Source organism: Salvelinus sp. IW2-2015, unplaced genomic scaffold (genome assembly GCF_002910315.2).
Source record: "Salvelinus sp. IW2-2015 unplaced genomic scaffold, ASM291031v2 Un_scaffold2479, whole genome shotgun sequence".
NCBI lineage: Eukaryota > Metazoa > Chordata > Actinopteri > Salmoniformes > Salmonidae > Salvelinus > Salvelinus sp. IW2-2015.
Window position 1 is genome coordinate 55,466 of NW_019943797.1, and position 5,905 is coordinate 61,370.

General features: G+C 44.2%; 1 pseudogene; it reads right to left on the reverse strand.

Annotated features, from left to right (window-relative positions):
• LOC112074065 (cyclin-dependent kinase 17-like) overlaps nt 1–5,686 on the reverse strand; it is a 33,640-nt pseudogene extending 27,954 nt beyond the window's left edge.
• Nucleotides 5,687–5,905: the final 219 nt, after the last annotated feature.

The following is a 5,905-nucleotide window of genomic DNA, read 5'->3' on the forward strand; positions in this document are numbered from 1 at the left end:
GACCGATGGTCCTTTAGGTCCTTTCGGAAGAGGTTTTAAATATGTATTCATGCATATTGGGTCCTTTCCTGTGTCCACTTTGGAACGGGAGCTCTATCTCCCATCACTATTTGTCCTCATCATTCAGATTATTCAAATTCAATCATTAAGTGATTAGAGGGCCAATAGAGCGCAGTTGGTACTTGTCTTCTCAGGGGCAGTAGTAAGCTAGCCAGGGTACTTGTCTTCTCAGGGGGCAGTAGTAAGCTAGCAAGGGTACTTGTCTTCTCAAGGGGCAGTTAGTAAGCTAGCAAGGGTAACTTGTCTTCTCAGGGGGCAGTAGTAAGCTTAGCAAGGGTACTTGTCTTCTCAGGGGGCAGTAGTAAGCTAGCAAGGGTACTTGTCTTCTCAGGGGCAGTAGTTAAGCTGCAAGGGTACTTTGTCTTCTCAGGGGCAGATAGTAAGCTAGCCAGGTCGTGCTTGTCTTCTCAGGGGGCAGTAGTAAGCTAGCCAGGGTACTTGTCTTCTCAGGGGGCAGTAGTAAGCTAGCCAGGGTACTTGTCTTCTCGGGGGCAGTAGTAAGCTAGCCAGGGTACTTGTCTTCTCAGGGGCAGTAGTAAGCTAGCAAGGGGTACTTGTCTTCTCAGGGGTGGGGTAGTTTAAGCTAGCCAGGGTTACTTGTTCTTCAGGGGCAGTAGTAAGCTAGCCAGGGTACTTGTCTTCTCAGGGGCAGTAGTAAGCTAGCCAGGGTTACTTGTCTCTCAGGGGCAGAGTAAGTTAAGCTAGCTCAGGTACTTGTCTTCTCTAGCCGAGGGCAGTAGTAAAGCTAGGCCAGGGGTACTTGCTTCTCAGGGCAGTAGTAAGCTAGCCAGGGTACTTGTCTCTCAGGGGGTAGTATTAAAGCTAGCCAGTACTTGTCTTCTCAGGGGGCAGTAGTAAGCTAGCCAGGGTACTTGTCTTCTCAGGGGGCAGTAGTAAGCTAGCCAGGGTACTTGTCTCTCAGGGGCAGTAAGCTAGCAGAGATGGATACTTGTCTTCCGTCTAGCCAGGGTAAGCTCAGGTAGTCTTCTCTAAGCTAGCGCAGCGGTACTGTCTTCTCAGGCTAGTAAGCTAGCCAGGGTACTTGTCTTCTCAGGGGGGCAGTAGTAAGCTTGCCAGGTACTTGTTCTCAGGGGGCAGTAGGTAAGCTAGCCAGGTACTTGTCTTCTCAGGGGTAATTAAGCTAGCAGGGGTATTCTTTCAGGGCATAAGTAAGCTAGCAAGGGTACTTGTCTTCTCAGGGTGGTAGTATTAAGCTAGCAAGGTACTTGTCTTCTCAGGGGCAGTAGTAAGCTTAGCAAGGTACTTGTCTTCTCAGGGGGTAGTATTAAGCTAGCAAGCTACTTGTCTTCTCAGGGGCAGTAGTAAGCTAGCAAGGGTACTGTCTTCTCAGGGGGCAGTAGTAAGCTAGCCAGGGTACTTGTCTTCTCAGGGGGTAGTATTAAGCTAGCAAGGGTACTTGTCTTCTCAGGGGGCAGTATGTAACTGCCAGGTACTTGTCTTCTCAGGGGGTAGTATATAAGCTAGCAAGGGTACTTGTTTTCTCAAGGGCAGTAGTAAGCTAGGAAGGGTACTTGTCTTTCTCAAGGCAGTAGTAAGCTAGCAAGGGTACTTGTCTTCTCAGGGCAGTAGTAAGCTAGCAAGGGTACTTGTCTTCTCCAGGGGGCAGTAGTAAGCTAGCAAGCGGTACTTGTCTTTCTCAAGGGGCAGTAGTAAGCTAGCCAGGGAACTTGTTTTCTCAAGGGGCAGTAGGTAAAGCTAGAAGGTACTTGTCTTCTCAAGGGGCAGTAGTAAGCTAGCAAGGAATTACTTTGGTCTTGCTTCTCAGGGGCAGTTAGTAAGCTAGCAAGGGTACTTGTCTTCTCAGGCAGTAGTAAGCTAGCAAGGGTACTTGTTTTTCTAAGGGGCAGTAGTAAGCTAGCGAAGGTACTTGTCTTCTCAAGGGGCAGTAGTAAGCTAGCAAGGTACTTGTCTTCTCAGGGGCAGTAGTAAGCTAGCAAGGGTACTTGTCTTTCTCAGAGGGCAGTAGTAAGCTACAACGGGTACTTGTCTTCTTAGGGGCAGTAGTAACTAGCAAGGGTACATTGTCTTCTCAAGGGCGAGTAGTAAGCTATGCAAGGGTACTTGTCTTCTCTGGGGGCAGTAGTAAGCTAGCAAGGTACTTGTCTTCTCAAGGGGCAGTAGTAAGCTGCAAGGGTACTTGTCTTCTCAGGGGCATAGTTAAGCTAGCAAGGTACTTGTCTTCTCAAGGGCAGTAGTAAGCTAGCAAGGTACTTGTCTTCTCAGGGGGCAGTTTAGTAAGTAGCAAGGGTACTTGTCTTCTCAAGGTGGGCAGTAGTAAGCTAGCAAGGGTACTTGTCTTCTCTGGGGGCAGTAGTAAGCTGGCAAGGGGCAGTAGTAAGCTAGCACATAAAAAATGATTTTACAAATTACATTTTGATTTGTAACGTTATTCTACTAGCAACTAAATTCTAATTATTTTTGAGTGGCAATGACATGAACATATATTCAGCATGACATTCATGTGAGCATTATAATATGATTACAACCCAAAAGAAATATGAAATGCACTCATAATTTAGCTATGACAGCAATACATTTAGACTACTTTGCGTTTGTCTGGGCTTGCTAGTAGTAGCCACTAGCCAGCCAGCAGCAGCCCTGGGCGGAGCATTGCACCCTGGGAGTTGAAATGCACTCTGGGAATCGTAGTATGCTGTGTAAAATCCATTGTATTTCTACAGTATGGTGTGCATGCTTCAGAAATGAGCTTCAGCGTTTTTTTATGTCGTTTTGGAATTAAACTTTTAATTTAATACATTAAATTATTTAGCTGTAATGAATCATAGGTCTAATGAATGTTATTTTACCCAATATTATGGCCATTTAATTAACCCTGATATGTATAAAATCCAATAAAAAAATTAATCAGATGTATAATTACATGAGGCTCATGGTTTTGCATAAGGAATTGAATATGTTATTTAATATGGTGTTGTATTTTTTTTAAACTATTGAATATAGAATAGAAGATATTCTATTTGTTATTTGAGTTGTTCTACCAGTTATTAACATGTGGTTCAATGTTGAGAAAAGTAAAGCCCAGTGGTTTTCTATGGCCTTAGCTAATAGGTTTCTTTTTCTCTTCTTCTGTGGTATCGTTTCGGTATCGGGGTATCATTTTGGTATCGAGTATCATTTTGGTATCGAGTATCATTTTGGTATCGAGTATCATTTTGGTATCGAGTATCATTTTGCTATCGAGTATCATTTTGGTATCGAGTATCATTTTGCTATCGGGGTATCATTTTGCTATCGAGTATCATTTTGGTATCGAGTATCATTTTGGTATCGAGTATCGCTTTGTTATTGAATATCGTTTTGGTATCGACTATCGTTTTGGTATTGAATATTGATTTGATATCGAGTATTTTGATGAACCTGGTATTGGTATCGAAGTCAAACTTCTGGTATCGTGACAACACTCCTGTACGTAGGAATATACATACACATGTGAATATGACAATACCTTGACACATTCACCTGTACACAGTAAGCATTTATCTCTGCTTAATAAGTCTCATCTGCGCCTCATCCATTCTATTAATTCATCAACACACTCACTGAAGTACACAGTCAATTAAAACACACAATGATTTTACACACCCAATGACTACACACAAACATGCCCACACACACAGACAACACACACTCAACACACACCGTCACTCAAATAATCATGTTCAGACACATGCACTCTTTCATTCACTTAGAAACATTTGATTTGATTTCATGCATGTGTACACACACACACACATACAGAACACACACACACTAACACACGTACGCACACACACAACCTAGTACTTACAATGCAGAACAGCTCTAGTAAGTCCCTCATTGTCCCTCTGAATGGTAATCCTACACTCTCACACACTCTTCCCACACTGCACCTCTCTCGCCTGCCACATGACCCAACAGATAGAGATGGACAGAAGCAGAGAAAGAGAGAGAGAGAACGAGGGCACGATTGTGCCAGAGTACCCTACACACTCCGAGGAAGAAGGGGAGGAGGACGTAGAGGAGAAGGAGGAGGGAAAAGAGGGAGGGGTGGAGAGATTCCTGAGGGTAGAACAGAGTTGGGGGAAGGGGGTAATGTGGAGGGATGATAGGAAACAGTTATTTTCCATCTCTCTGTCCTCCTCACTCTCTCCCTCTCCTCACATCTTTCCTCCACTCTCTCTCTCATCCCTCTCTCTCCTCACATCTTTCCTCCACTCTCTCTCTCATCTCTCCCTCTCCTCACATCTTTCCTCCACTCTCTCTCCCTCTCTCTCTCTCATCCCTCTCTCGGACTTTTCCCTGCATTCTCTTCTGTTCTCTATACCTGCTCTCTACATCTTTCTCCATTCTTTCCTCTCTCTTCGCCCTTCTCTCTCACATTTTCTCATTCTCTCTCTCGTTCCTCTCTTCATCCTCTGCTTCTCACATCTTTCCTCCTCTCTTCTTCTCTGTTCTAGCCTGGTCGAGTTCTAACTCTGGTTCTATCAGAGGTGGTTCATTTTAATTAGCCCCCGCTCTCCCTCCCTTCCTTCTCTCTGTTTCTGTGTAAACATGGTCTAAAGCATCCTGTCTGTAGTAATGGTCTAAAGCGTCCTGCTTTGTAGTAACTGGTTCTTATGCAGTCCTGTTTGTAGTAACATGGGTCTACAAGAGTCCTGTCTGTAGCATGGCTAAAGAGTCCTTCTGTAGTAAACATGGTCTAAAGCAGTCCTGTCTTGTAGTAAGCATGGTCTAAAGCGTCCTGTCGTGTAGTAATCCTGGTAAAGCAGTCTGTCGTAGTACAGCAGGGTCTAAGCATTGTCCTGTCTGTAGTAAAATGGTCTAAAGCAGTCCTTTGGTTCTGTAGTTTAAACTGGGTCTAGGAGCGTCCGTGTCTGTAGAAAATGGTCTAAAGCTTCAGTCCTGTTCTGTAGTAAATAGGTTAAGCAGTCTGTCTGTAGTACATGGTTAAAGAGTCTTCTGTAGTAGAACATGTTTAAGCAGATCTGTTGTAGTAACATGGTCTATTGAAGAGTTCGTGTCTGTAAGTTAACAAGTGGTTAGAAGCAGTCCTGTCTGTAGTATAATTACTGGTCGAAGCAGTCTGTCTGTAGTAAATGGTTAAAGCGTCCTGTCTGTAGTAACATGGATCTAAAGCAGTCCTGTCTGTAGTAAACATGGTCTAAAGCAGTCCTGTCTGTAGTAAACATGGTCTAAAGCAGCAGACTGTGTATCCAGGGGCATTTCCTGCAATACTGCTGCGCTCATCATTCTACAGCTGCCACACACAGACAAACAGACAGACAAACAGACAGACAGACAGACAGACAGACAGACAGACAGACAGACAGACAGACAGACAGACAGACAGACAACCAGACAGACAGACAGACAGAACTAAACAGAGAGACAGACAGACAGAACTAAACAGAGAGACAGACACACACACACACACCAATTGTACCTCATTGGAGATGCGTCTGTGGTGGTTGTTCCTCATGCGGACCCTGACTGGACTCTGGACTTCATCAGAAGACGTCCCGGACGCCTGATCACTCTCCCCGTCTGAGCCCATCTTCACGTTCTCATGGACGATACCTGCAGGAAACATTAAACATACTTCATCTGGATCCTCAGTCAAGTATTAAAGGCAAACTTCTCAACTCCTGTGGTCAGAATAGTCATTACAATAACAATAGTTTAAATCCCAACAAAAATACTCTAATTAAAACCTCTGGAAGGACAGGGGATGATTTAACCGTTATTTGAACAATTCTGTTTTTACATGGGAGCCAACAAATTTTAATATATGCATACAGATGTCAGGTGTCAGTTACAACCACAG